Source organism: Narcine bancroftii, chromosome 2, assembly GCF_036971445.1.
Source record: "Narcine bancroftii isolate sNarBan1 chromosome 2, sNarBan1.hap1, whole genome shotgun sequence".
Lineage (NCBI taxonomy): Eukaryota > Metazoa > Chordata > Chondrichthyes > Torpediniformes > Narcinidae > Narcine > Narcine bancroftii.
Genome location: NC_091470.1, coordinates 220,388,509 through 220,408,363, shown reverse-complemented (window position 1 = coordinate 220,408,363; position 19,855 = coordinate 220,388,509). Strand labels below are relative to the sequence as shown.

General features: G+C 45.6%; 1 long non-coding RNA gene across 3 annotated transcripts in view; it reads right to left on the bottom strand.

Annotated features, from left to right (window-relative positions):
- Window positions 1-16,815, bottom strand: part of LOC138755091 (uncharacterized) — a 41,559-nt gene extending 24,744 nt beyond the window's left edge. Inside the window, exons 1-5 of one of the 3 annotated variants that reach the window (XR_011352020.1) lie at window positions 16,447-16,815; window positions 13,157-13,308; window positions 10,592-11,707; window positions 7,154-7,235; window positions 6,833-7,005 (exon numbers count right to left, since the gene is read on the bottom strand). This is a non-coding gene — a long non-coding RNA (uncharacterized lncRNA). Of the gene's footprint in view, window positions 1-6,832; window positions 7,236-10,591; window positions 11,708-13,156; window positions 13,309-16,446 lie in introns of those variants that run through there. The other 2 variants (XR_011352021.1, XR_011352019.1) reach the window with 2 other exon arrangements.
- Between the last annotated feature and the right edge of the window lie 3,040 nt (window positions 16,816-19,855).

Below are 19,855 nucleotides of genomic sequence, written 5' to 3'. Positions count from 1 at the left end.
GGAGTACAATGTTAGTAAATGCGAGATCATCCACTGGTACAAAAAATAGAAGAGCTGCTTATTATTTAAATGGGAAAGAACTGCAACATGCCGTAGTGCAGAAGGACTTGGGAAGTGCTCGTGCGTGAATCGCAAAAAGTTGACTTAAGAAGGCAAATGGAATGTTGGCCTTCATCGCTAGAGGAATTGAATTCAAGAGCAAGGAGGTCATGCTGCAACTATACAAGGTACTGGTGAAGCTGCACCTGGAGTACTGTGTATAGTTCTAGTCTCCATACTTGAGGAAGGATATATTGGCCTTGAAGGCAGTCCAGAGTAGGGTCACCAGGTTGATCCTGGAGATTAGTGGGTTGACCTATGAGGAGAGATTAAATTGTCAGGGATTATACTCACTTGAATTCAGAAAAATGAGAGGAGATCTTATAGAAACATAAAATTATGAAAGGGATAAATAAGATAGAGGCAGGAAAATTGTTTTCACTGGTTGGTGAGACCAGAATCAGGGGAGTAGATTTAAGATGGAGATGAGGAAAACCTCTTCCCAGAGAGTAGTCAATCTACCCAGGGAAGCAGTTGAGGCTATGTCATTAAACATATTTAGGTTAGATAGATTTTTACATTAAAAAAGGAATTAAGGGATATGGGGAAAAGGCAGCAAGATGGAATTGAGTCAATGATCAGATCAGCCTTGAACTTATTGAATGGCAGAGCTGGTTCAATGGGCCAGATGGCCAACTCCTGCTCCTATTTCTTATGTTCTGACACTTCTGGCTCCATATCCAGAAAGAAACTATCCAATGATATCCATTGTCAAAGGTATGGACTTTCTTAGATATTTCAACTACACCTCATTACACCATGTCTCCATTAATGACACTATTCCCTTCTCTCTATTTCTCCTGTACCTTTTCTGAAGATGGCACTTTCTACTCTAGGATTTCTGAAAAATCCTTCTGCAGGAAATTTGGCTTCACCTCTGCCATAGTTGATGGAGCTCCCATACCTCCCCTTGAACCACTTCTCCAAGTGGGGTTAACCAAAATCTTGTATGGGTGAATCATTAAATTCCCTGCAGTTTTACCTTACAGAAATTAAGTTTGAGCAAATGGGGAAAATATTTTGTGCCCTTCCTTCCATTTCCATTATTCTTAAAAGATGGAAATAATTAAAAAAAACACTACAAGGTGTGGTCATCTCCTTCAGGCATAGACCAATTCCATTTTGTTTAATTTTACAACCTCCAGCACTGGCCTTCACAGCACACTTAGCTGTGTGCCAAAACGTACTTCAAATGCTGGCAATGTGGGAGATGACAGCATGAAAGTTCAAGCATTAAGATTTGGGTCTATCAGTGTTCACCTCTGCTTATGCCAAGTCACTAGCAGACCATAGATATATATACTGGCCAACTTCTGTTTGTTTGGAGTTGTTCAGGTTTTTTGTTTGATTGTACTGTTTGGCTCCGAATCATGGGTCCTTTACCGGCATCACCTACGGCTCCTCGAACGCTTCCACCAGCGTTGTCTCCGCTCCATCCTCAACATTCATTGGAGCGACTTCATCTCCAACATCGAAGTACTCAAGATGGCAGAGGCCGACAGCATCGAATCCACGCTGCTGAAGATCAAACTGCACTGGGTAGGTCACGTCTCCAGAATGGAAGACCATCGCCTTCCCAAGATCGTGTTATATGGCGAGCTCTCCACTGGCCACCGAGACAGAGGTGCATCAAAGAAGAGGTACAAGGACTGCCTAAAGAAAGCTCTTGGTGCCTGCCACATTGACCATCACCAGTGGGCTGATATCGCCTCAAATCGTGCATCTTGGCGCCTCACAGTTCAGCGGGCAACAACCTCCTTTGAAGAAGACCGCAGAGCCCACCTCACTATCAAAAGACAAAGGAGGAAAAACCCAACACCCAACCCCAACCCACCAATTTTCCCTTGCAACCGCTGCAACCGTGTCTGCCTGTCCCACATCGGACTTGTCAGCCACAAACAAGCCTGCAGCTGACGTGGACATTACCCCTCCATATATATTTGTCCGCAAAGCCAAGCCAAAGAAAGAAGAAAAAGACTCAAAACAAAACATTCAGCCAATCAAATAAGATACAGTTCAGGTTATAAAGGAAAATGTTTATGGAAGAAATTACAGGAACTTTACCTTCAGATCAAACTTTTTTAAAGGTGGACTGTGGTAAACTACTGTTGCATATAATTGTCTGGTCGGACACACCCATTGGCTGATTGTACCTGTGGTCCCTCTCCACAGGCTCCTGCATAAAGGTAACTGTTCCACATCCCCCTCCTCAGTGCAGGATAGTCAAACAGGATGTGCCTTTGTTCTTAAGTGAATAAAGCCTATTGGTTTCTCAACAACAGTTTTTTGAGTAATTGATGGTGCATCGATTTTATTCACTTAAGTTTTTTTTTACACAACGGAGCAGATCCTGAAGCCAGAAAAGCTGGAGATCGACGCTCAATCACCTGAGGCATCCACCAGCTTTGAGCTCTGGCTGCGCTGTTTTGAAGCATTCCTGCAGGCTTCCTCTACTACTGAGTGATCAGAGACCGATAAGCTACAAGTGCTGCACTCCCAGGTCAGCACCCTGATGTACTTCATGATCAGCAATGCCACAATGTAGCAGGAAGCCATGAACATACTCAAAGGTCAGTACATCAATTTCATCTACACCAGACACCTTCTAGTGATCCACAAACAATGACCCAGCGAGTCCAACACTGAATAGCTTCAGGCCCTGGAAGCACTCGGCAGGGACAGTGAATGCAAGTCCATGTGTGCCACAGAGGACCTGATCCAAGATGCCTATGTAACGGGGATCAGGTCAAACAACATCCAACAGAAACGCTTAGAACAAGGGGACCTCAGTCTGCAGAGAGCAGTTGAGCTGGCAGGTATGCTGGAGGTGGCTCTCCAGAACATGAAGGCTTACTCGACCAACAATGCGGCCTCCTTGTGGTTACCCTGGGTGCTACCATCTTGGGACACGCCACCACTCCCTTTGCTCCGCTAATGACTACCGTCGAAGTGGTGCTCCACAACCATCTCCCGTCACTTTTGTTCCTGTGGCAACCTGACCACAGCCACGAGAGCACCCAAGGTGCTACTTCTGTGGCCTAGGCAATAATTAGAGGAAATGCTGCCCAGCAAAGGATTCAACCTGCTCCAGCTATGGGAAGAAGGGCCACCATGCCATTGTGCAAGTTGAAACCTCTTCCTAGCAGCGCCACATGCAGATCGTGGGGGCCACTGACCTGGACACCGTCATCACCTGGGGTCAGCAGCACCCTGATGTGATCCGTGGGGGCCGCCATATTGGGTGCCATCTTCAGGACCCAGCAGCATCACATGCGGGCCATGGGGGGCTGCCATCTCAGACACCAGTCTTCCACAGCAGCAATGTGCAGCAACCCGATACTGGCCTCCAGCACACTCGACCAAGACAGCTCATATCGACTCACCAGGTTGATGATGGATATTCAGGTAAATGGCCAGGAGATGAGCTGCTTATTTGATGGTGGGAGCATGGAGGGCTTCATACACCCAGACACAGTGCGGCGCCTTTCCCTTACAGAATTGCTGGTGAACCAGAAGGTCTCCTTAGCATCCAAGTCAAACACAGCAGTCGTCCGGGGCTTCTGAGTCGTGAGTCGAACCGTGTGGGGTACTGAATACGAAGACCTTAGACGGATGCTAATGTTGCATCTCTGTGCTATTGGGATAGGATTTTCAGATAACTGTGATGATAGAGTTTAATGGGCCTCATCTACCTCTCATTGCATTGACAATTTATGGGTGCGCACCACCCACCCCCTACAACCCCCATCATATACAGCCAACAACCCAACCATTCACCATACATGACCTGCAGGCTCTCCACACTTAAAGTTACCCCCCCCCTCGTTATTTGCCAACCTCACTCCCGACTGAAAGCCTGTCATCACTAAAGTTAGGCGGTACAGTGCAAGGGACAGGGCCTTCCTTCGGGCAGAGGTAGAGTGCTTTCTCAAGGAGGGGGATCATTGAAGCCAGCACCAGTCCATGAAGAGCGCAAGCAGTGCTAGTACAGAATGGAGAAAAGGATAGGATGGTCATCGACTACAGTCAGACCATTAACAGATACGTGCAATTGGATGCATGCCCTCTCCCACACATCACCGACATGGAAAACGAAATTGCCCAGTATCAGGTCTTTTCAACCATCAACCACCAGTCCATATCCACCCAGAGGACTGCCAGAAAACAGCATACAAGGCAGATGACCACCTCTACCACTTCATGTGGGTCCTCTTCAGTGTGACAAATGGCGTCTCGGTCTTCCAATTGGAGATGGACCGCATGGTGGATCGGTACGAGTTGCTAGCCACTTTCCCATACCTCGATAACTTCACTATCTGCAGCCACAAACTGCAGGACCGTGATGCCAATCTTCAGAAGTTTCTTGAAACAGCCAAGCTCCTTGATCTCGCATACAACAAGGTGAACTTGGAGGAGTGAAAAGTGAGATTGAACTATGGATCAAATAAATTTTCTGAGCTTACACACACGTTACATACATGTGAGCTTAGAATTGGAAGGGAATTGTTATTCTTATGGAAAGGGGGGAAACCGAGGATAGCGCTAGATAAATTAACAGAGTGGTACAAACAAGGTGGTTTGCAGCTACCAAACTTTAAAAATTATCATAGAGAAGCACAATTAAGATTATTATCAGATTTTTATCAAACAAGGGAAAAACCAGATTGGACCAAGATAGAGCTAGATAAAATAGGGAAGAAGGTACCAGAACATATACTTGATAAGTGGGATGAAAAACCCTAATCCTACACCTTGTTATCCCAATGCCATAGGTGCTGTGATTACAGATGGTACGTGACCTGCTGAGTTTCTCCAGAACCTTTGTGTATTACACTACAATCCCAACGTCTGCAGACTTTCCTGTCTAACTTCCCATATGAAATGATGACCGGCCATTTGAAACCTATGGCTGGTGTCAGATTAGTTTCCCAGCAATCCTCTATTTTCTCAACATCTGAAATCCTTTAATACAAAGGTGCTGGAGAAATTCAGCAGGTCCTGCTGCGTCCACAGGAGGCACAGATGTGAAACCAATATTTATTGGCTGATCCCTTTGTCAAGGTAAAAGCAAAAAAACAAATCAGATAGGCACGTGAATAAAAAGAAGAGTGGAGAAGATGTAAATGGGCAGGGGGAGGAGCGTAGGACAACAGGCAAGAGGTCATAGATAGATATGGGTGGGAGGGCAGAAAAGAAAAAAAATGTTGAGAAATAATAGGCTAGTTATTTGAATGGAGAGGGAAGGGGTTGGGGAGCTGGACGAAAGACAGAGAGATAGGAATAGAGAGACAGGGGAATGGTCTAACTGAAACCAGAGTAATCATCTGGTTCGAAAGTGCCCATTAGATGTTTTGCCCTACCATTTGCTGGTGTCCTCGTTTTTGGCAGTACGCGCGAGCATGGACAGACACATCGGCACGGAAATGAAATAGTTGGACACTAGGTGGTCTCCACTATTGCAGCGTATAGAGCAAAGACGCTCAGCAAAGCAGTCTCCCAGCCCGCGTCCAGTCTCTCTGACGTATGGGGGCACCGGATACGGTAGATGACCCCTGCAGATTCACAACTTTTGCTTCGAATGGAAGGTGTGTTGAGGCCCTGAATGAAGGTCAGGAAGGGGGTGTGGGTGCAAATGACTACTCTGTCCATATCTCCCTTGTCCACTTATCCCTTCCCACTCATTGCCCCCTTGGTACCTACCCCTGTAACTGCAGGAAATGCCATACTTGTATATATCATTGAATAATGTGTTTTGTTTTGAAATGTTGAGTAATTTCTTCCTTGGGTTTTCTTCAAGCATGCATTTCTCACTGAAATCTACATGCTCGCTTTAATAATTATCTGAACTGTGAATAATCCTCAATTAATTGTGCAGATAATTACAATAATTACATTGTGTTGAGTGGAATTTGGTCTCATGATTGATTTTTATCAATTAACTGCACCTGAACTGAATTGCTGCATTAGAAATTGTGAGTTTTCCCATGACACTGCCTTACTTTGTCATTTTATTGTTGTAGTCTATCTGTGTGTTTGCACGGTGATGCTCCCACAAAGCAACAAATTTTGTGACTTGTTCGTGACAATAAATTTTGATTCTGAAGAATATTTTCTGATCCTGTGATCCCAATGGAAATCGGTGTGGCTCATGTAAAAGTCATTCACATCATTTGCCTCTGGCTCATGGTCTTTAATGGAACCATCCATGTTGGCGTGCAGCAACAATGAATTTACCCTGTGCATATATTACAGGTATCAGAAGCAGGAAGTAGCCATTGGCTGCTCCACCCAGCTGAAGAATATCACTTCCCAGCACACACTCCATTTTCCCCTCGATTTCCTTAAAAATCAACTGATCGTTACTCTGTTGCAGGCATGGGATAAGGAGTGGGATCACACCTTTCCCACGCTTCTCCACAGGCGCCTACTGCCAGGCCATCCTGCCCAATAGTCTCCTGTGCAGGTAGAAAAAAAGGGGTTGGTGGAGATCTGTTCATCCATCAAATCCTTGGAGCCCCGTATCCAAGGTGGCGGTGCCCATGCTTGGCATAGAGATGTCAAGGGTTGCAGGCACTAAGGAAGAAGTGGATTGGAGTGGAGTACTCGAGTGAGAGAACATGGAAGTATGATATTTCAATAACAGATTGTGGAAAGGAGTAAAAAAAAACAAATGCTGGAGAAACTCAGCAGGTCATACAGTGCCTTTATGTAGCAAACGTGAAGATACATCAACATTTCAGGCTTGAGCCCTTCATCAAGGTGTGTGGGAACATGGGAAAGACTGAAGTCACCACTTGATTTTCAGCACCATCGGAGCTTCAGATGTAATGGAATGGGATGGGAAAGAGGAATTGGAGCATCACGGTCGTACTTAGAGAGCATACGATGAGGCCAAACAAGAAGAACCTGGGATTGAGAGAAGGGCGATCACATTGCTGGGTGTTTACTTGACATTGACTAGATTCAAATATTGAAGCAACTTCTTTTCTTCCAGCACATTACATCCTTGAAGATTAACATTAGGCAGGAAAAGATGCAGCAAATTAATACTTACAATGACTTTCATTCAATCGTGATTAATGTTGTGCATCAAACATTAGATTCCTGAACTGGTTTCTGAGCGCAGCAGCTGGCATCTAAATTACACAACAAAATATAAAATTTAAATTGGCAATCAAGTCCCCTGAAAGTGTCATAAAAACTTTGACTGAAATTGAATAGTCTTTGGGAGCTAAAGGGGAAATTGTTGACTCTAACCTAGGACATATTTTTATTCTTCAATGCGTCACTCTATTTATGTTGCCTGAATATGTTTAACAGCTTAATATTTTATAAACTAAGTGCAGTCTATGTTTTAATCAGAATCCATGAAGATGCAAGTCCAGACATTTCATAATACGGTAAAAAGAACCCATACTAACCCCAAGCCAAAGTATATTGAACAAATGGCTCAAGATGGATGTTCACCTTCAGACTCTGGACACACAGTTTTGGTAGGGAAGGATTTTATTTACAGAAGGCAAGTGTGGGAAATGGTAACAGATGCAACACACACTGAACTGGTACATACAATGATCAAGGAAAAATCACTACAATGCCCCTCCAGTGCAGGCACGGCTCTATGCTACAAGGGACACTAATTAAACAGCCCCAACCCTTTTAAATAGTGCACATCTTGCCAACAGTTTCCCCAGCACCTTTCCACATTTCTAGGCCTGGAGTGAAGCAGGATGGCCCCAAACTGGCAAAGAGAAAGAACAAAGAACACATGACACCTTTATAGAGCTGGATGGCCCAGCCCAGTTTGTTAGCAGAGACAAATGGGGGAGCTAAATCCAATCGCAACAGCCAATAGCCCAAGGCCAAGTACAGACAGGCTGGAATGTCCAGGTAATTTTCATGGGACCAATGGGTGGGGCGGAACCTTGAGTGGCAGCTGGTGTGTTCTCCGACCAGGTAGAGGACAGTGCTGTCATGTGACACCCACAACCCTCCCCAATACACAAGTTAAAAAGTATGGAAATATTACAGGCAGACAATATTTGGGTTTGGGTAGAGAATTCAGAGTATTGCCCTGTTCAAAACAGAATTGAAATGGCTGGTCACTAATACAGAAAGAGTGAAGATGCTCTGTGAAGCAATCTCCCAGTCTGCATCCAGTCTCTACTATACTGCTATATAAAGTCCACTATTTAAGCTCCAAAATTTCTCCAGCATCGAGTCTTTAACTTCAATCACTGCACCTGCAGACTTTCGTGTTTCATTCTAAACTCAGGCAAATGGGATGATCAATTTTGGTCAGCATGTACAAGTTGGGCCAAAGGGCCTGCTTCTACACTTTATGACTCAATGACTCTACCAAGAAGGACTTGTGCTTTGGAATATCACCACTTACTAATTCCTCTCTCCGTGTTGCAAACTATTGTAACAAAGAAATGCATGTATTTCACTGTTCCTTCAATGTGGCTAGGTCTAAATTCTGGAACAGACATCTGGGCGTACCTTGGCTGGGAAAGGAAATTAGGGATGAAAATAAGTGGTCACCTTGTCAGTGAGGGCCTCAGCCTAACAAAATAACAAATAAAATGAAAAATGTACAGAAAGAAAGGAGTTCGGAGAAAAACAGTCTTTCCCCCCCCCCCCTCACCCCCTCCCCCCCCTCCAAGGATGCACTATTCGAAAAACAAAGGCAATCCCTAATCCCTATTTCTGTTGAAATATGATGGTTCTTGGAAAATAATTGGCAAGATAAGTGAAATCTCAAAGAGCTAGAGGATTGGCAAGTAATTCTGACAACAGCTGAATAAACCTCAAGAAAATGACAGTATGATTTGGCAGAATCCACACAGTTTAATGAAAGAAGCTCATCTTTGACAAATCTATCAGTGGTATTTGAGTGTGTAACCAACAGAATAGATAGTGAGAAAGCAATGGACGTCTGCAGCTAGATTTTCAGAAGGCATTTAATAAGGTGTCATAGAATAAGTTGATGCAGAGGATCAAGGCTCAGAAGATAAAGAGTAATATAGTATGGATTAAGGTTTCTTCGAAAGACAGAAAACAGAGAACAAGTATGAAATGTCTCATTATTTGAAGAGGCAGGGGGTGACACCACAGTGTGCAAGGATCAGTGATTTACAATCCTCATCAATGGTTCAAATAATCCAAGTTCAAGTTTATTATTACTTGATTTCATAAGTGCAATCTGATGGAACAGCGTGCTTCAATCCTTGATGAAAAACATGTAGGCACACAGCCAGACGTAGCACACATACAGACAAACAATTCATGTGCAGGAAAATGACACATCAATAGATAAACAGATAAATAGATAGATAGATAGATAGATAGATAGATAGATAGATGGATGGATAGATGGATAGATGGATAGATGGATAGATAGATAGATAGATAGATAGATAGATATTGCTTAGCAAAGATTAGGGTCTTGGATGGTTAGTGTGAGAATTGCTTTGGTTGTTCAGCTATGACCAAGTATATAGAGGTGTTTGGAAGATAAATTGGGAAAGGTTTGTTAAAGCAGATCACACACAAACACTTTAAAACACAGAATTTTTGCAGGAGCGAGTACTCGGACTCATGATGGACTGTTATTTGCAAAAAGGGCAACAAATGTAACAACAGGCAGGGCAGCTTTGCCTGGAAAACAGAACTTGCTGTCAGGAAGGTCATGTGATCTTTGCAGGCAGAGTGCAGGAAAAAAAGCAAGCTTTGTTCTCAGAGAGAGGGGAGACACACAGACATTGGTTCCAGAGGGACAAGCTGGCAAGCTTTGGAAGACAGCCTGGCCCAAGGAGAGGACTGGCTGTCCAGTGTTTCCCTTGGAATAGGTGAAACAGAAAGGAACTCTATGCTGACCTGAAAGAAAGAGGTTATCATCTGGAGAACCCTGAAGGGGACAAGTTGTGTATGTCCTGGAACAAGAAAAACTCTCTCTCTGAAGACCAACAAGAACCATTCTGAGTGGTAACCATTTACCTGTTAAGCTCCAAAGCCTGGTGCACTTTATCAGTGTTAATTTCTGTGCACAGTACAAGAATTGCCTGCAACCAGTGAGATTGGACTATGAACCAAAGAACTTTGCTGAACTTACACACACATTACATACACGTGTGCTTAGAATTAAAAGGGGGTTATGTTAGGTTAGTTAAGTCAACAGTGATAAGTTAAAGTTTGATTCAATTTTCATGTTCAAAAATAATTGAAAGCAACTTTTGTTTAAGTAACCCTTTTTCGTGGTGCATATCTATTGCTGCTGGGGTTTGGGGTCCTCTGGGCCCGTCACACCTGGGTCGATAATACAGAGTTGCTCTCTGAATAAATATGAGCTGCAATTTTTCAGACACTCTTGCTGCCAATTAATTTTGTCATCCCCTGGGGACGTTTTGTGCATGGAAAATCTGACCCAGGGCAAACATAAACCCAACTGAAACAGCAGGAGCTAATTATTTACACTTAGGAGTGGACATACCTCGAACTGATTCTGCTCCAGATCGTAGCAACATTCAACAAGTTATCTAGTTATCATACCACTGTCGACAGTGGTATATTTGCTACTAGGTAATTTGAAATGGATCCATTGTCTCTCGGAGGTGCGCTAAGATATGTGTCACCACCAGACGCTCAAGACGTTTCATAATAGTTGAGGTCAGTTCCACAAGGTGGAAGTTATTCAAGCCTGTTACTGTCATCTTTGGTACCGGATCATGGTGGTTGTCTTGAAACCCTGGGAACAACGGACTGCTGCAGTAACGTGCAGAGGATGTCCGTAAAGACCTCCATCAATTGGTCTGCGCAGTCCTTCGGTATGTTGTCTGGTCCCACTGCCTTACGTGGGTTCGTCTTGGATAGGAATCTCCTCACCTCGACTGCAACTATGTTGAGGGCCCATTCTTGAGGGGGACAGGGAACTTTCTTTGGCGTCAAGCTGTTCTTCTCATTGAATTGTGCATAGAAGATGTTCAGTCTGTCTGTAAGTGGGGGGTCATTGACTGTAATTCGCAATGTTGACTTTTGATCTGTGATGGTCTTGATCCTTTGTCACATGCGCCTCGTGACGCCAGTGTCGCACAGCTGTCTGTGGATCTTCCATGCGCTCCCATGCACTGCCTTCTGATAATGCACTAGACAAGAATTTTTCAAAAGGTTTGCTTCCTGAAATAAAATTGAGGATTATGATAGACAACTTCAAGCTGAACACAGATAAATTCAGATTTCTTGTATCACATGGAAAGTTGAAGAAACGTTATGGTAACTTTTATTGAATTTAGCATATTTAATCACATGAAGATGTGATTAAATGACCTAAAAGAGTTTTTCCACTGATTTTTGTTTGTATTCAGCATCTGAACCTCTTGTGTCAGTCCCAAAAAATAGTCGGTCGGACACCAGTTGCCCTGATACTGCTTTTCCATGGTCGCAATGTCCTGGAGAAACCTTTCACCGTGTTCGTCACTGACTGCACCAAGATCAGCAGGGAAGAAGTCCAAGTTCAAATGCAGAAAAATTAATTTTCAGAGACATGTTGCTCTTCATGGTTTTGTCTGCTTGAAGCATGTTTCCAATCAGCTGGATGTATTTTGGTGCTCTGTAGTTGACAAAAAAATTCACAACAACATTTTTAAATGCCTTTGCATTTAAATGCCCCCACTGCCTGCCCATCTGAACTCCCAACCGCAGATCCTCTCCCCCCTCCCCACTGCCAGCCCATCTCAACTCGAAACCATGGATCCTCACCCACCCTCCCCACTGCCCGCCCACCTGAACTCCCAACCATGGATCCTCATTCCCCCCCTTCTCACTGCCCAACCATCTGAACTCCCAACCATGGATCCTCACCCCACCTCGCCATTGCCCGCCCATCTGAACTCCCAACCATGGATCCTCACATTCCCTCCCCACTACCTGCCCATCTGAACTCCCAACCATGGATCCTCACCCCCCTCCACACTGCCCACCCATCTGAACTCCCAACCATGGATTCTCTCCCTCCCTCCCCACTATCCGCCCATCTGAACTCCCAACCATGGATCTGCAGCCCCCCCTACCACTGCCCACCTATCTGAACTCCCAACCATGAATCCTCACCGACCCCCTCCCCACTGCCCACCCATCTGAACTCCCAACCATGGATCCTCACCCTCCCTCCCCACTACCTGCCCATCTGAATTCCCAACCATGGATCCTTACCCCCCCCACCCACTACCCACCCATCGGAACTCCCAACCATGGATCTTCACACCCCCCTTCCCATTGCCCACCCATCTGAACTCCCAACCATGGATCCTCACCCCCCCCCACTCCCCAGCCATCTGAACTCCCAACCATGGCTCCTCACTCCTCCCCCCCCACTGCCTGCCCACCTTTCCTAACTGTAGATCCTCACCCACCTCTCCACTGCCCACCCATCTTAATTCCTAACTGTAGATTCTCTCCCCCCTCCCCACTGCCAGCCCATCTGAACTCCCAACCGTAGATCCTCTCCCCCCCTTCTCACTGCCTGTCCATCTGAACTTCCAACTGCAAATCCTCTCCCCCCTCACCCCACTGCCTACCCATCTGAACTCCCAACAGTAGATCCTCTCCCCCCCTCCCCACTGCCCGCCCATCTGAACCAACCATGGATCACCCCCCCAATCCCCACCCACCTGAACTCCCAACCATGGCTCCTCACTCTCCCCCCCCCCACTGCCTGTCCATCCAAATTCCCAACCATAGATCCTCATCCCCCTCCCTACTGCCCGCCCATCTTAATTCCTAACTGTAGATCCTCTCCCCCCTCCCCATTGCTTGCCCATTTGAACTCCCAACCATAGATCCTCTCCCCCTTTCCCATTGCCTGCCCATCTGAACTCCCAACTGCAGATCCTCTCCCCCCTCACCCCATTGCCTACCCATCTGAACTCCCAACTGCAGATCCCCTCTCCCCCCACTGCCTGCTCATCTGAACTCCCAACCATGGATCCTCACCCCCACTGCCCACCCATCTGAACTTCCGTCCGTGGACACATCTGAACTCCCAACTGCAGATCCTCACCTCAGCGCCCACCCATCAAGCTCCCAACCATGGATCTTCACCCCGGCACTTGCCCATCCAAACTCCCAACTGCGGATTCTCATCCCAGCCGTCCACCATCAGAACTACTGGCGCCCAGACCACGCTGCCCCAGCCATCCGAGCTCATGACACCTTGAATGACACAAATGTTCATGAGGTCAAAAGTTTAACCCACGTAAAAGTCAATCCCCCCTCTTTTTTGCCCCAAAAAGTGGTCCAAGAAATTTGACAATTACATGAAAATATACAGCAGTTTACACAAAATTGCTGGAGAAACTCTGCAGGTCATGCAGTGATCTATATACAACAAAGATGAAGATACATAAACTGAACCCTTCCTCAAGGTATGAGCATGGTATCAGGCCCAAAACATTGGCTGTGTATCTTTGCTATATAAAGAACACGATGTGACCTGCTGGGTTTCTCCAGCAATTTTGTGTAAACTACCATCACAGCGTCTGCGGACATTCTTGTTTCACATCACAGATAACAAATATTCATTTACAGTGTTTCAATAATGCCGACTGATCAGTTTGTGGACTTGGAGTAGTTCATGGTTCAGGTCGTAAGGAGAGTTTGAAGAGCCTGACAACCATTGGATGAAAACTATTCTTGAACTTAGAGATGCTGGACTTCGGGATTCCGTTATTTCTTCCTCTGGCAGCACCTCTCATAGGTGTCTTCCATAGATAGGAGATGGGATGATGGACCTGGCTAAGTTTGTTACTGTGTGCAGCCTTCTGCATTTCTGGTCACTTGAATTGCCAACCGGGCCATGTCCAACCGTTAGTATACTTCCCAGTGCACTTGAGCAACTGAGTTATGGGGAAAGGTTAAACAAGTTCAGACTTTATTCCCTGAAGCTTAGAAGAATGAGGGGAGATTTTATAGAGCTATGAGGGGTGTAGACAGATTAAATGCGAGTAGGCTTTTTCCACTGAGGTAAGATGAGATACAAACCAGAGGATATGGTTTAAGGGTGAACCGAGAAAAACTTAGGAAGAACACTTTGGGGAACTTCTCCGCACAGAGAGTTGTCCGTGAACTACTCTTTGCAGATGATGCCGCTTTAGTTGCCCATTCAGAGCCAGCTCTTCAGCGCTTGACGTCCTGCTTTGCGGAAACTGCCAAAATGTTTGGCCTGGAAGTCAGCCTGAAGAAAACTGAGGTCCTCCATCAGCCAGCTCCCCACCATGACTACCAGCCCCCCCACATCTCCATCGGGCACACAAAACTCAAAACGGTCAACCAGTTTACCTATCTCGGCTGCACCATTTCATCAGATGCAAGGATCGACAATGAGATAGACAACAGACTCGCCAAGGCAAATAGCGCCTTTGGAAGACTACACAAAAGAGTCTGGAAAAACAACCAACTGAAAAACCTCACAAAGATAAGCGTATACAGAGCCGTTGTCATACCCACACTCCTGTTCGGCTCCGAATCATGGGTCCTCTACCGGCACCACCTACGGCTCCTAGAACGCTTCCACCAGCGTTGTCTCCGCTCCATCCTCAACATCCATTGGAGCGCTCACACCCCTAACGTCGAGGTACTCGAGATGGCAGAGGTCGACAGCATCGAGTCCACGCTGCTGAAGATCCAGCTGCGCTGGATGGGTCACGTCTCCAGAATGGAGGACCATCGCCTTCCCAAGATCGTATTATATGGCGAGCTCTCCACTGGCCACCGTGACAGAGGTGCACCAAAGAAAAGGTACAAGGACTGCCTAAAGAAATCTCTTGGTGCCTGCCACATTGACCACCGCCAGTGGGCTGATAACGCCTCAAACCATGCATCTTGGCGCCTCACAGTTTGGCGGGCAGCAGCCTCCTTTGAAGAAGACCGCAGAGCCCACCTCACTGACAAAAGGCAAAGGAGGAAAAACCCAACACCCAACCCCAACCAACCAATTTTCCCTTGCAACCGCTGCAATCGTGTCTGCCTGTCCCGCATCGGACTGGTCAGCCACAAACGAGCCTGCAGCTGACGTGGACTTTTTTACCTCCTCCATAAATCTTCGTCCGCGAAGCCAAGCCAAAGAAGGAACAAGCTGGCAGCTGAAATGGTGAATGTGAGCTCAATTTTAACATTTAAGAGGTATTTGGACAGGTGTATGGATGGGAGGGGTATGGAGGGCTATGGACTGGATGCAGGTCAGTGGGACTAGACAGTTTAATAGTTCGGCACAGACTGGAAGGGGCATAGGACCTGTTTTCTGTGCTGTAATGTTCTATGGAACCTAGATGCTGGAGTTCAGGCTTCTGTAGCACCTTCCTGTGACAGCACCTTACATAGATGTCTGCAATGGATGGGAGGTCCATGCCCATGGTGGTCCTGGCTCTGTTTGCTGCTGTCTACAGCCTTCTGTGTTCCTGGTCGGATGTTATGGTTAGCGTAGTGGTTCGTGCAATGCTTTTAGAGCGCCAGCGATCAGGACAGGGGTTCGAATCCCACACTGTCTCTGAGGAGCTTGTACGTTCTCCCTGTGTCTGCGTGAGTTTACCCCAGGGGCTCCGGTTTCCTCCCACCATTCAAAACGTATTGGGTGGGTTGTAGGGTCATTTGGATGTAATTGGGCAGCAGGGGCTCATGGGCCAAAAGGGCTGTCTGTCTAAACTGAAATTTAAACTGAATTTTAAAAATTAATTTAAAGATTGATGGGGGAAATCAAGCAGGCTTGGCAATAAACCAGAGATTGAATTTTTCTGATATTATTTTTATTTCAGCTGGCGGGTGATTTCTTTTCAGTTTTTATATTATTGTTTGGCAAAATTAGTTATTTTGAACCTGTCTCCTCTATCTTGCTCACGTTCAAGGTGATGAACAGTTTAGCAAAGGGAGGAGAGATTGTCCACATTTTCCTCACTAGTTATTCTCATCATCATTAAAGGCAAACAGGAAGCCTACAGTTGTGTCATTGCATACATATCTCATGGCTTTCATATAAATTCATCGTTATTTTTATTGCTCACACTACCAGCACTAAATGCCTTTGGGAGATGCTTACGTTGGTGAGCGTGGCAGAATTCCTGCTGCAGGGGCTCTTCTGCGGAACAGCTAAGCAAAGAGTCCGTCCAGTTGATCCTTGATTGCTCGATTTCAGACATAGGCATGCAGCAGGATAACAGTCCCACTGGCCCACAAGCCCATGCCACCCAATTACACCGAATTGATCTACGACCCCAGAACATTTTGAATGGTGGGAGGAAACCTGAGTACCCGGAGGAAACCCACGCAGCCCACAGGGAGAACTTACAAACTACTTACCGGGTTGCTAGCATTGCACTAACCGCTACACTAACCGTGCCGCCCAAATGCACCATCATTTCACTTCGATTCTCTCTTGGTAATTCTATTGCATAGGTCAAGAAATCCATTTGCTCAACTCCAGGAGAAACAGTGCTAACTTGTGGAATGTTGCTACGATCTGGAGCAGAATCAGTTCGAGGTATGTCCACTCCTAAATAATTAGCTCCTGCTGTTTCAGTTGGGTTTATGTTTGCCCTGGATCACATTTTGACAGCATTAACCTCTGCTGAATCCATGGTGTTTTGAGTCCAGGAAAACGTCTGGGCTCGTCAGGGTCACCACAGTGGTGGTGTGAGCAATGGAAGAAACACAACCACCACGGAGAGGGTTGTTAATGACTGTTCTTATTCAAATTCAGCACGCCCCTATAAGGGCAGCAGGAGCTCAGTCACCTGATGCATTGTGACATCATAATCACTGTCCAGGGTGCACGCTGGAAGTGATGCTGGAGTCAGAGAGAAACCATTTCCCCATGGCTGCCCCGCCATGTGGTGATACAAGCAGGGCCGGTTCGCCCTGAGGATGTGCGCCACCACACACTCAACATTAGCAAAACTAAGGACCCCAGTTAATAACCCAATTAACCTACAATCCCTGTATATTTTGAAGTATGGGAGGAATCCGGAGCACCCAGAGAAAGCCCACACTGATGCGAGGAGAACGAACAAACTTGTTACAGACAGCGCTAGATTCGAACCCGAGTTGCTGGCGCTGTATTAGTGTTGCATTAACTGATGTGCTAACCTTGCTACCCTTCTGTATATAATACTTGTGAAAGAAAAATGTAAAGATTTGTATTTATATTTTTTACCTTTCATGCGACCGGGATGTTCCACGGTGCTTACAGATAATCAAATAGCTACATATTTACTGGATTCATTCTGGAAAATAGCTGTAAACGAAGTATTGATGAACATAATGACCAAGATCTGTGGAAAATAACTTCCACTGCCCTAGCTTCCCAGTCCATCTGCTGAAATGTTGTCATGGGATCTCTCACATACAATAAGGGCACACATCTCACTCATTACTCCTGACTGTGAAACAGTCCCTCATTGTTAATTTTTTTTAAATTAGATATACAGCACTCTAACAGGCCAATTCGGCCCTGTGAGTCTGTGCCACCAATTTTACACCGAATTAACATACAGCCCAGTACGTTTTTGGAGGGTTGGAGGAAACCAGGGCCCCTTGGGGAAAATCCATGCAGACACGGGGAGAACCCATACAGACAGTGGGGGATTTGAACCCCGGTCCAGTCCCAGTCCCTGGCACCGTAAAGGCATTGTGCTGACCGCTATGCCAACCATGCCAAATATTATAATATGTTGATCATGGTATAGTTGGAATGGTTTAATAACCCTAACCTCAATGCTTAGATCTGATCCAGAAGCATGGTGGATAGACCTGTTGCCTCGCTAGTCAGGTTGCCCAAGTTCAAACATGACCTCCAGTGCTATCCTTTGTCCCTGAGACCAAGAGGTTTACCCTGGGTGTTCCGGTTTATTCGCACATCCCAGTGATGTGCTGTTTAGTAGGCTAATTCACCACTGCAGACAATTGCCCACAGAGCAACCAAGTGGTAGGAGAGAGAAGAGGCAGTTAAAAGGGCATCGGAGAGAGAATACGGAGAAATAAGTGAGGTAGTGGGATTAATGGGATTATGACTGGCATAAACTCAATAGCCTTTTTTGCAAGGAATGCATAGTGTTTTAGTGGGAATGTTTCAAACAAACCTACTTTCCTTCACTTCTGAGTTGAGATTGTTTGCTTCTATGTGGAAGGAATAAGAGAGCTTTGGCCTATTGAAAGATGGCTAGCGGAGTGGATAGCGGAATGATATTAAAGCTCCAGTCACCCGGGTTCGAATCCATCACTATACCTTCTCCCTGTGCCTGCCTGGGTTTCTACCGGGAGCTCGGGTTTCCTTCCATGTTCTAAAGATGTGTGGGGTCGTAGGTTAATTAGTCACAGTGGGGTGTTTGGGCAATATGGGCTCATGGTCTGGAGAGCACCTGTCTCTGTGCTGTATCACTAAATTTGAAACATTAAAAATAATTCTTCCAGTGTCATCCCTTGCAGTTTCACGAAAATGACAGCAGAGAATACACATTTTCAGATCACTGGAACAAAACGAATTCCCACAACTTTTAGACTCAGGCAGAAGTGTTATTGACTGAATCAGGCCAGGAACACAAATGGGCTTGACTTCTCTGCAGCTGGAGGTGTGCAAATCTGATTGTGGTGCAGTCAATTCATTCATTCAGCTGTTCAAGCCCACCCAGAAATTACTTTTGCTGACAGCCAGCAATCCTGACCTTGGGTGCTGTCTGTATGGGATTATAGGCACATAAAGCATGCAAACCAGCCTTTCAGCTTGATCCACCCACTAAGACCAAAATGTCCCACTCCCCCTACTTGTGTTTGACCCATATTCCTCAAGACCCATCCTGTCCATGCATCGTCCATTGGTTGCTTATCATGCATTCTCCCAGTATATTTCCTCCAAGTGGCAGATTGTTACTTACATCTCATGCAAGTGAGAAGCTTTATTGGTTCCAATGTGCAATTGACTGATGAAACATGGAAATGTAGGGAGAATAGGTTATAGGGAAAATTAGTGGAGGAATCAAATTCCTATGTTAATTGATTCAATGTGCCAAATGGTCGATGAACGCAGATCCAGTCAAGTGACCCAACACAAAGTATACACACACCAGCCTTACTAAAAAAGCATATGGAAGTGGAATTGCACTGCAGCCCCAAACAAATTATTGATATGTAGTGGTATTTGGTTCTGGTTCCAGATAATTTCATGGATTTCTCTCCTAGCCCAGAGAGGGCATGTCAAATGAAGTCACATTCCAAGGACTGCAAAATAATTCTTCCTGCATGCAGAAATGGCTCAGCCTTGAAAGATTCTCTAAGCTAATTTCTTAAATAACTTCAAGGGAGACTTAGAGAGATACAGTATTTGAGGATAACAAATTTACAGAAACATGAGACAAAACATGTGAGCAAGATCACCTCCCTGGGTGCTGTAAAGTTCAATAGGAAGATATTCTCATTGGTGAAAACAGAGATACTGGAGGAAATCAGCCGGTCTCGCAGCGTCCATGGGAGGTATATAAAAATTACTGACGTTTCTGGCCTGAGCCCTTCAATGTATGAGTAAAAACAAGAGACGGGCATCTGTCGAGAAGGCTGAGGAAAAAGGCAAGAAATGGGAAGGGGGCACAGATCAACAGACCAAGGTATTAAATGGATATGACAAGACAGGAGAAAGGAATGACGAGAATTGGTTTTGGGTCTATGAGAGGAGACAAAGGGAAAAGGGAAGAGAGGGAAAGAGAGAGAGAGAGAGAGA